We start from the raw sequence: 11,355 nt of genomic DNA, 5'->3' as shown, positions 1-11,355 counted from the left end.
TCCCGGAGTCTATACTCATAATAGCCTCCTCGTAGGTCTGAGGATCAATATCCTCAGCATCCTCTCCTCTAATATGTCCCACATATCTCTCATGAGGATGAGATACTCTATCAGACCTGCGTAAAGTTGAAACTTGTGTATTAGGTACCTGAACAGACTCGGGCTGTAGAGTGGTGCTTGAGCTTGGTTCTCTAACTTCGCTCAACTCTATCGTTCTCCCACTGTCTCCGCCAAGAATGTGTTCCTTCTCAAGGAACACTGCTCTCTTAGCTACAAAGACCTTTTGGTCCTCGAGATGATAGAAGTAATACCCACAAGTTTCCTTGGGGTATCCCACAAATATGCATCGCTCTGTCCTTGATTCTAACTTATCGGGATTGTGTCTTTTAACGTGGGCTGGGCAGCCCCAAATCTTAACAACCTTAAGATCAGGCTTCTTCCCTTTCCATATCTCATATGGTGTAGACACTACCGACTTAGTTGGAACTCTGTTCAGAAGGTAAGCTGCGGTTTCTAGGGCATATCCCCAGAATGAGATGGGTAGGTCAGCGAAACTCATCATAGACCATACCATATCTAATAAAGTACGATTTCTCCTTTCAGAGACACCATTGAGCTGAGGTGTGTAAGGAGGTGTGCATTGGGATAATATCCCATGGTCCTTGAGGAACTGAGTAAACTCTGTACTTAAGTACTCACCTCCTCGATCTGATCGAAGAGTTTTGATACTCTTTCCAGTCTAGTTCTCCACCTCATTCTTATACTCTCTGAATTTCTCAAATGCCTCAGACTTGTACTTCATTAAGTACACATATCCATACCTTGAGAAATCATTAGTAAATGTAATGAAGTAGGAGTAACCTCCAATGGCATGAGTTGACATGGGTCCACATACATCACTATGTATGAGTTCCAACAACTCAGTGGCTCTCTCTCCAGTTCCACTAAATGGAGAGTTGGTCAATTTTCCACGAATGCAAGGTTCACAAGTTGCATATGACACGTAGTCGAATGGATCTAGATATCCATCATTTAGCAACTTTTGAATCCTTCTTTTATGGATGTGACCTAGCCTACAATGCCATAGGTATGCACTATTCACCTCATCTCGTTTCCTCTTAGACACTTACATTCATGATATGTGAAGTAGTGTCTTGCATAAACAAACCTTTATGCAATATTCCTCTCGTCAATCTCCCCTTAGCTTTGCTAGAATTTACAATAAATTATAGATGTGATAAGAAATATTGGTATCCAATACCAATGCACTATCACAAAAATCTAACAATTGGAGATTGATCATGAATGTACTTGAAGCTTCACCAAGTTTCTTGTTTCGCCCTTTCTGCAAGGTACTCTTTGCAGTTCTTCTTCCAGTTCCCATCTTTACCATAGTGGAAGCACTGGCCTTTGTCCTTTGCTGGGTCTTTCTTAGCAACCTTTTCTTTACCTTGTTTGCCCTTGCCCTTTCCCTTCTTAAGGGACCTTTCTGCTTTCCTTTTCTTTCTGGTCTCACCAGTGTAGAGAACTAGCTTCTCTTTCTTAATAGTACTCTTTGCCTCCCTCAACATATTGAGGAGCTCTGGGAGAGTCACCTCAAGCTTGTTCATATTAAAATTCATTATGAACTGTGAAAAGGAATCTGGTAGGGACTGAAGCACAATGTCCACACACAAGTTATCCTCTAGGACCATTCCTAGACCTATGAGTTTCTCTATCCACTCAATCATTTTTAGGACATGGTTCTGAACCGGTGTCCTCTCAGTCATCCTAGCGCGGAAAAAGGCTCTTGGATATCTCATATCGTTGAGTCCTTCCCTGTTCCTCAAACAATTTACGGACATGTAGGAGAATGGATCTGGCATCCATCTTTTCATGTTGTCTCTGTAACTCTGGAGTCATAGAGCCCAACATATAGCACTGAGCAAGAGTGGAGTCATCAATGTACTTCACGTAGCGAGCGATCTCATCCTCGCTTGCCCCTTCTTCGGGCGTAGGCATCACTGTATCAAGGACGTACACGATTTTCTCCGTTGTGAGAACAATTCTCTAAGTTACGGAGCCAATCCGTATAATTTGGACCAGTGAGGCGGTTGACATCAAGTATGCCACGTAATGGATTTGAAAGCAACATTTTCTGAAAATAAAGATGTAGCAGAAATGAATAACATGCAGATTTTGCAAGAAATAAACTATCAAGATATGGACTTCTATCTTAATATGCTCCCACTATTTTACTAACGAGTCACGCGACACCCTCAGCACGTGAAACGGAAGTCTCCTCCGGCAGACTTCTAGTGGGGATTAGGATCCCATCAGCGTCTTAGTGTAACCTCGAGGGACTCGACCAATCACACTAAGCCTAAAAGGTAGGCAACTCTTGCCGATCACAACTCCTTGTGATTCCCGTCCTGTTTGGCCTCCGAATCACCATGGCCTCGAGGGACTCGACCAACCATGATGCTCGGTTAAGTCAACACCTTCGTTATAAGATGAGTCTGATTTGATGATATACCCTCGAGGGACTCGACCAAGCATACCATGCCCTCAGGTCACCGGTGACATCTCTATGTCGTAAGCAAGATAGCGAATCGCGATATAGGTGAGTCTCGAGGGACTCGATCAACTCAACCTACACCGAGAATCGGTTCCTACTCATAACGATGGAAGGCCACGTGGGTCAATCTAATTGCCTCACGTTTACCGACTTAATATTATCGAGAGATGTTTCTATAATTTGGTCTCCTAATATGACATGTCACACATATACATATTTAATATATATCTACATCGCATGCAAATATATATACTTATCTAGTACGTGTATAAGCAATCACACCAGATGATCATAGACCACAACCTAATATGATTAGGCCCGAGCCAGTAGGCCTAATCACTCACATCAAGATCTATGTGTGCAACGGTGCATCTCCATGCCCTGTGATCGTCCATCTCGTCCTCGTCGATTCCGTCGACATCTTGATGCATCTCCATACATCACGATCGTCCGTCTCGTGGGTCCCGCTATCGCATCCACGCTCCCGCTGCGCCTCCTCATGTGATTACAACTTAATCATAGGCACGCAGGCCCGACAATAAATGAGAAATATAATGGAGGCTCGCAGACCTCAATAATAATAATCACAAGTACACACATCACACGGTCCATGATCATCCGTCCACACATCATACATCACATGTATAAATAATCATCATTATGTAGGACTACTAGATAATAATAAAAATAATAATCAACTAAACCTTTTAATTAATTAATATTTTCTGAAATCAGGGACATGTAGGGAATTTCTGAATTTATAGGGGTATTTTCATAATTTAGACAAAAGATAGAAATTGGAATTTCTCAAATTCCGAGGGGCAAAACTGTCTTTTGACCAGAAAACCCTAATGCCCTATTCCCTTTGCTGCTGCCGCCGCCGCCGCCAGCACCGCCGCCACCCTGCTGGCGGCGGCCTGTGCGGCGGGGCGAGGGCACTGCTCCCGCGGGCGCCCCTGCCTCCGCAGGCGGTGCTGTCCAGCCGGGCGACCGCCCCTGTGGGGGGGGGGGGGGTTTCGCCCACGGGAGCAGCGGCGGCAGGCGCCGCTGCCCTGTGGCGCCTCTGCCCGTGGGCTGCCGGCAGCAAGGCTGCTGCAAGCAGGCCGCCGGCCGGCTACTACAGACGCAGCCCTTGTGCTGCCCGCCTTCGGTTGCGTTTCACGCACGTAGATCGAGGGCAGCAACTGTTGCTGCCCTTTCTCGCTTTTGCGTCAACGATTTTGACGTCAAAATTCTTCCTAAACACAACACACGCAGTTCAAAACCAATCATTCGCACGAACAACCTGGCTCTGATACCACTGTTGGGAAATCATGGGGGGCGACATCATATGCGCAGCGGAAGATCAAGAAAACAAAATTCCCCGATTCCCAAAAAGATGTTCGTCGTCGTGCGAAGATTGGTGCGCAAAAAATCCGCAAAACACACCTAGGGAGATCGTATATCCCTGTTTCCTTGCAGATCCTTAGGAGAGGGTGAAGGAGGTCAAGCGTCCTCCTCTCTAGCGGTGATCCACACAGCAGGGTTGCGACGACGCTCCTCAAAACTCTAGGCCTACTCTAAGGTGGAGAGGGAGAGGAGAATAGGAAGGGCAAGCAAAAACTCTAGCCTATGAGGCTATGAATCCCTCCTAGTTATAGAGATCCCGTGTCAAACCCTAATGGGTCCTTCCCTAGTGGGTATTGGATCTGCATCCAATAAGACAAGGGCTCCGTCAGATATCTCATATCCGAACCTCTACTCATCGCAATGCCTACCATATGTGTGTGACCCTCTAGGCCCAATATCGAGCTGGCCGTGAGTCATACCTGTTAGAACTCCTTCTAACTCAGTGAATTATTATCTCTGTAATAATTCACTCGACTCATCGACTACGGACGTACTAGGCCACTACACCGTAGTCCCCAGACGATACAGGGGAATCCAATCCATTGGACCTGTCTATCCTCAGTTACCATGTACCTATAGTCCCTCATCCATCTAATATCCCAGAGACCGTATATCGAGCATGGTGCTGTCAGACCCATACGGTTTCTACTCAAGTCTCGCTCTAATCGGATTCTCCCGGAGAACTCTTTCTCTCTCAACCCGAATGACCCTGGCCAGGGATTTGTCTGAGCAAGAACACATGGGATATTCCTCTCATGATGCCGAGAGTGGATGATCCTCTATCGACACTCAATAGCCCTCGTAAGGTCGACTACCACTCCCAAGGACCAGCTGTACTAGATCTGGGACAACCAAACCTATAAGTCTGGTATCAAAGAGTGGATCACTCATACAGGACATCCTTGGTGTCTCAAGTCTAAGGACCGGATACACCACTAGGACTACGGAATCGCTGTCTGACAATAAGGCATCATCAACCATCCAGCATTCCGTAAGCGGATCAATCAGTGAACTCATTCTCTAATGAGCACCTGTACTGTATCCCTAGTATCCCTACATGAGCAGCTATGAGACCTGCTGCATCCATCATATGGACGGGTATACATCACACTAGTCTATCCGGTTATCACGATGTCCCTCTCGAGTAACCTATGACCGGGATTATTTAGGATATGTGTTTAAAGGTGAATCGATCTCATTATCGTGATCTCATCACGATCCGATTCCCATTGCACAAATCCAAGGACATCACAATATATATATGCATTTATGCAATAGTTATAAAGTGATATACGCCAAAATATAATAAGCAAAAAGATTCTGTCTCAAGTCACACGTGCCATCACTCACGTGATTGGCTTGCTGGGCACCTATGACTAGCACGCTGCCACTGCCTGCGGGCGGCGCCGCCCCTGCGGGTGGGCACCCCGGTGGGCGACGCTGCACCCCGCGAGCACTATGCCCACGGGTGCAATGCCCGCAGGCGCTGCACTTGTGGGCGACGCCCCCGCGGGCGGGCACCCCTGAGGGTGTCGCTGCCCCCGAGGGCGGCGCCCCCTTCTTGCGGGCGCCGAGCTGCCCACAGGAGCTGCACTTGCGGTCGGCGCTGCAGGCGGTGCCCGCCTCTACGGGCCGCCCACTCGCGGGCGAGCATCGCTGCGGACGCTGTGCTCACAGGCAGCGCTCGTGGGTACCACCGCTTGCGGCTACAACTACGTGTAGCAAACTGTTGCTACGCGCAGGCGGCTTGCTGCCTTTCTTCTCCTTTTCCGTCAATAATTTTGACACTAAAATCTTCTCCAAAATACAACACACGCAGTTCAAAAACCAATCTATCGGGAAATCTATGGGGGCAAGATTACATGCACAACGGAAGAACAGAAAATAAAATCCTCTATTCCCAAATTTATAGAGGTCCCCTATCAACTTAACCCTAATGGATCATCTCTTATTGGGTATTGGATCTTCATCCAACTACCCAAACCTCTTAGATTAATTGATCTCTATCCAATAATCTCTCACGAGCTTTTATTGGATCTCGTTCATAGGATCCAATAATTCAAGGGCTTATTGGATATCCAATAAGATAGGGGGTCCGGTGGATATATCATATCTAAACCTCTACTCATCGCAACGCCTACCATATGTGTGTGACTCTCTAAGCTCAATATCGAGTTGGCTGTGAGTCATCGACTGCGGACGTACTAGGCCATTACGCCGTAGTCCTGAGACAATATAAGGGAATCCAATCCATTGGATCTGTTTGTCCTTAGTTACCATGTACCTATAGTCCCTTATCTATCTAATATCCTAAAGACTGTATACTAGGCATGGTATTGTCAAACACATACGGTTTCTTCTCGAGTCTTGCTCTAATCGGATTTTCCCGAAGAACTTTTTCTCTCTCAATTCGAATGACCCTGACCAGAAATTATCTGAGCAAGAATACATGGGATATTTCTCTCATGACACCGAGAGTGGATGATCCTTTATCGATACTCAATAGCCCTCGTAAGGTTGACTACCACTCCTGATGACCGGCTGTACTAGATCTGGGACATCCAAACCTATAAATCCAGTATTAAAAAATGGAGCACTCATATAGGACATCCTTTGTGTCTCAAATCTAATGACCAAATATACCATTAGGACTACGGAATCATTGTCTGACAATAAGGTATCATCAACCATCCAGCATTCCGTAAACGGATCAATCATTGAACTCATTCTCCAATGAGCACCTCTACTATATCCATAGTGTCCCCACATAAGCAGCTATGAGACTAGCTGCATCCACCATATGGATGGGTTTATAGCACACCAGTATGTTTGGTTATCTCGATGTCTCTCTCGAGTAACCTATGACCGGGATTATTTAGAATCTGTGTTTAAAGGCGAATCGGTCTCATTATTGTGATCTCATCATGATTCAATTTTCATTGCACAAATCCAAGGACATCACAATATATATATATATATATATATATATATATATATATATATATATATATATATATATATATATATATATATATATATATATATATATATATATGTGTGTGTGTGTGTGTGCGCGCGCGCGCGCACACACACGTAATATTCAATATAAAGTGATAAATACCAAATTATAATAAGCAAAAAGATTGTGTGTGAAGTTACACGTGTCATCACTCACGTGATTGGCTTGCTGGACACCTATGACTAGTAATCTCCCACTTAACCTAAAGCCAATCACCTATATGTTTGATCCTCATTAGACTCTTATGATGCTCAAAGATAATATGAGACAACGGCTTTGTCAATGGATCTACAATGTTATCTTCGGATGGAACTCTTTTCTCTGCTACCTTTTCTTAGGCCATGATCTCTCTAATAAGTTGGAACCTCCTCATAACACTTTTGATGAGACCTGGGTTCCCTTATTTGAGTAATCACCCCTTAGTTGTTGCAATATAAGGGAATCGACTCCTCACTGCTTGGCACAACTCCTAGATCTGTGATGAACTTTTCATCCAAATTTCCTCCTTTGTTGCCTCTATTGTAACAATATATACATGCGAATCGATCTAATATCCTAAATAAAGGCGAATCGATCTCATTATCATGATCTCATCAAAATTCGATTTTCATTACACATATCCAAGAACATCACAATATATACATGCATATATACAATAGTCAATATAAAGTGATAAATGCCAAAATATAATAAGCAAAAAGATTGTATGTTAAGTCACATGTGTCATCACTCACGTGATTAGCTTGCTAGGCAGTTATGACTAGCAAGCCCAACGTCTGATTCCTCCTACTTCAATCAATTTGCCTCTTCTTGATCAAAGCTAGTCCTGTGTCACTCAAAACGCAAATTAGATCACAAACTCATCAATTGATGTCATCATCAAAATCCGAGATTCAACAATCTCCCCCTTTTTGATGATGACAATCAATTGATGATGGAGTTTAAACTAAACTCTCCCTATCAATATGTCATATTGATATAAACTTTGAATTCAGAAAATAATGACTATTTCATCATTGCATGCATTATGAATATTGAAAGAACCAATTAATCACATCATTGCATGCATCTTAAAATCATGAGTATTTCATGACATGTTCAAAGTACACCATGTATGATCATCATCATAACTTCTTCCCTTTTATCATCAATAAAAAGGAGATGTGCAACTAGCAAGTTTTTGAAATATATAATCTAATAAGATAGCAAATTTTGAATATGCAAGCTAGCGAGTTTATGAGATATGAACTTAGCAAAATTTTATTTCTCTTGAGATTGCAAGATAGCAATTCTTGCTTCTCTTTTGATATAAGTTTACAAGTTTTGCTTCTTGAGATGGGCAAGATAGCATGTTTGCTTTTACTAGCAAGTTTTTGAAAAAGAAAGTAAAATAGTAAATCATAAATTTTGCATCATTTTAGAACATGCAATCTTCATTTTAGATTGAGATGTGTAAATAGTAAGTTTTACTATCATTTTAGAATATGTGTAAGTCTAGCAATTCTTTGCTTCGATGGGCAAGATAATACTTTTACTTGTTTTTTTAATGTGCAAATCTAAAGATAGGTAAGATAGTATTTTTTCTTCTCTTTTGATATATGCAAGTTAGAAAGTTTTATCTTTCTTTAAAATGTGCGAGCTAACATTCTTTCTCCCGCTCGGTTATTGTTAAAATGATGGGAATAATATAATATTATAAATATTTTTCCTTTACATCAATTTTCAAACATAAGGTATACAACTAATATAAAAGAATTGTAAATATGAAAATCATGATATAAAAGATATCAATATCAAAGATCATGAAGGATAAGTCATGATTCATTTTGATAAGTCTTTCTTTTGTGAATAGCAAAAAGAAATCTTTGGAGATCAAATATTAGGCAATTTTTAAAGAAATTCTTAAGTCATCAATTTTAAGAAATCAAGAGAAAAATCATGATTCATAAATATTCTCTTTAACAAAAAGAAACATAGGAGAACAAGGATCTTGATTAAAAAAAATCAAGTATCAAATTTTGAGAAATCAAGAATTTGATATAGATAAAACTCATTCAAATTCAAATCATCAAAATCACTTTTAAGAGATTCAACATTCATTCAACGTAAATAGATTTATTAATCTTTTATTAAAAATTTGATAAGATAGAGATAGAAAATTTTTCAAAGTTCATTCCTTTTTAGTTGTTTCAATTCATGTGATTGATTTTATATAAGCATGCCTAAGTTTTTTTAATATCAAAACAATGCATCATATTTAAAACTGAAAAACAAGATTTATCACAAAAATCATCAAGACTTCAAGTTATTATGTATAATTAAATTATTAATTTAACAAGTATGATTTCATTAAATATAAAATATTTTTAATCAAAATCATTTTGTTTCGATTAGTAACCTTTAAGATGTGTGTTGGATCTTCGATCATAAACCTTGAGTATTCATATTAAGATATCATTTTTGCTCTTAGCTTTGGATCGTAAATATTTCTACAAGAAAGGTAAGTTTACTATAAGTACCCATTTGACTTTGGATCCCTCGTGATTAGATCTACCTATCTTGTTTTTTAACATAAGATCATTTATGATTTCCTTTAGAAACCCAAACTAATTTATACAAATCATATCTTTTAAATAAACATTTATATGCAAAATAATCATATCTATCATAAAAGTTATATTTATTTTCAAAAAAATATTTAATATATATCTTTTAACAAATGTGATTGACTTTTGTTGTAATAATAATTTTTTCTTTTTGCATGAATCTAAAGATTTGGTATGACTCTTTTTGCATGAATCTTTTCTTAATTTTTTTTATTTCCTAATTTTTGTACTTCACGTTCTCTTTATCCACCAATGGCTTATCCCATCAGCCAATACGCCCAAACAGGATTGCTGTGACACCCTTTAACCTCCCTCCCTAATCATGGATCCGAAGTTCTAAGAGAATTGTCGGTCACTAAAATTTGCATCATGATGATAAAGTGGATTAATTATATTCGGTCCGATAGCCCTGTTTCACAGTTCATGTAATCAGATGGACCCATTCAAAGGCAACACACATAATTACACTGACAATAATAAGCCACTTGCAAAAACCCTTAACTATTTATGTCAGTTCAACCCTATCTTTGAGAACCAGTGGGTTTCGCCTCCATAAGAGCTTAAAACATACAACCCTTCCAATGAGAAAAGGTGGTACAAGCCATTGGATGAATTAAAAAAAAAATAATAAATAAATAACTAGACTGAGACCCTTTTGACCACATGAAAAACTTGCATTGAACAATGCTAATCAATTACACAATGAGACAATAGGGCAGCATGTAACATAAAAGGAAACCATCTTTCTGGCTTCCTAGGAGAGTTTTGCAGGCAACAACATAATAGTCTCACGAGGTAAATAAAAACTGTGTTGCATCAAGTTATGACAGCAGTATAAAGTTACATGACTTGATGTAACATCATTAGTAAACAAATGACAATGGTGCTGATCTGCAGACCAGTTTTTGCTAAAGCAGGATTCATGAGGTTTTGATGTTCTACTAACATGTCAGAATAGACAACAGTTGATTAACCTCACAATATCTAAAGAAGATAAACTAACCACATGCAATCCCAGACCTATCACAGTTCCAGCCAAGTCAGGAAGTAGCCATTTAAGAAACCATTAATAATACTTGACATGCTTTTCATACTGTGCCGCTTAAATATCCTACAATACAATACATTGTTGAACCACATGTCCGAATAACATAACTTCAACTTCTTAATAAAAAAAGCATATGAGAATAACCTATTATCATGCTTAATATTTGCATCAGATCATACTAGAACCAGAAAACAAAACTAAACAAAACTAGTAAGAAAGCAACAGTAGCATATCAAGATTTTCAAGTGTAGTTTACTTGCTTTCTCACAACTCCAGGTACAGCAACTACATACATAACAGAACCTCAGGGTAAACAGGGAAAATGCATCCAACTCATCCAAGAAATGGACATAAGTAATCTTAAACATAACACCAACCATCTCAAGTGAGCCCAATAACCTCGACATGATCAATAGCGCCGATGAAACCAAGCATTAGTGAATCTGAATGACAAACGCAACATCCAACCATCAACGTTTCAAGGCATGCTCGCTTCAAGCGAACACCACAACTTTGTGACCACACTTCCTCGATGCTTTTGCACCTCATCTCTAAGAGGCTTCATTTTGGTGAAGTCAAGAGGCAATACTCAGCGCCGCCTGTACAAAGGGAACGAAGGGAACAAACGATTATGCCATTGACAAATATCTGACCTACTGCTACCATTGGCATATTCCCTACTCAAACAACAGTTAATTCCATCCAAGATGCCTCCACTAGTCTTTATATCCCTACT

The sequence above is a fragment of the Musa acuminata genome, chromosome BXJ1-5 (genome assembly GCF_036884655.1).
Source record: "Musa acuminata AAA Group cultivar baxijiao chromosome BXJ1-5, Cavendish_Baxijiao_AAA, whole genome shotgun sequence".
NCBI lineage: Eukaryota > Viridiplantae > Streptophyta > Magnoliopsida > Zingiberales > Musaceae > Musa > Musa acuminata.
This window is presented reverse-complemented; position numbering follows the sequence as displayed.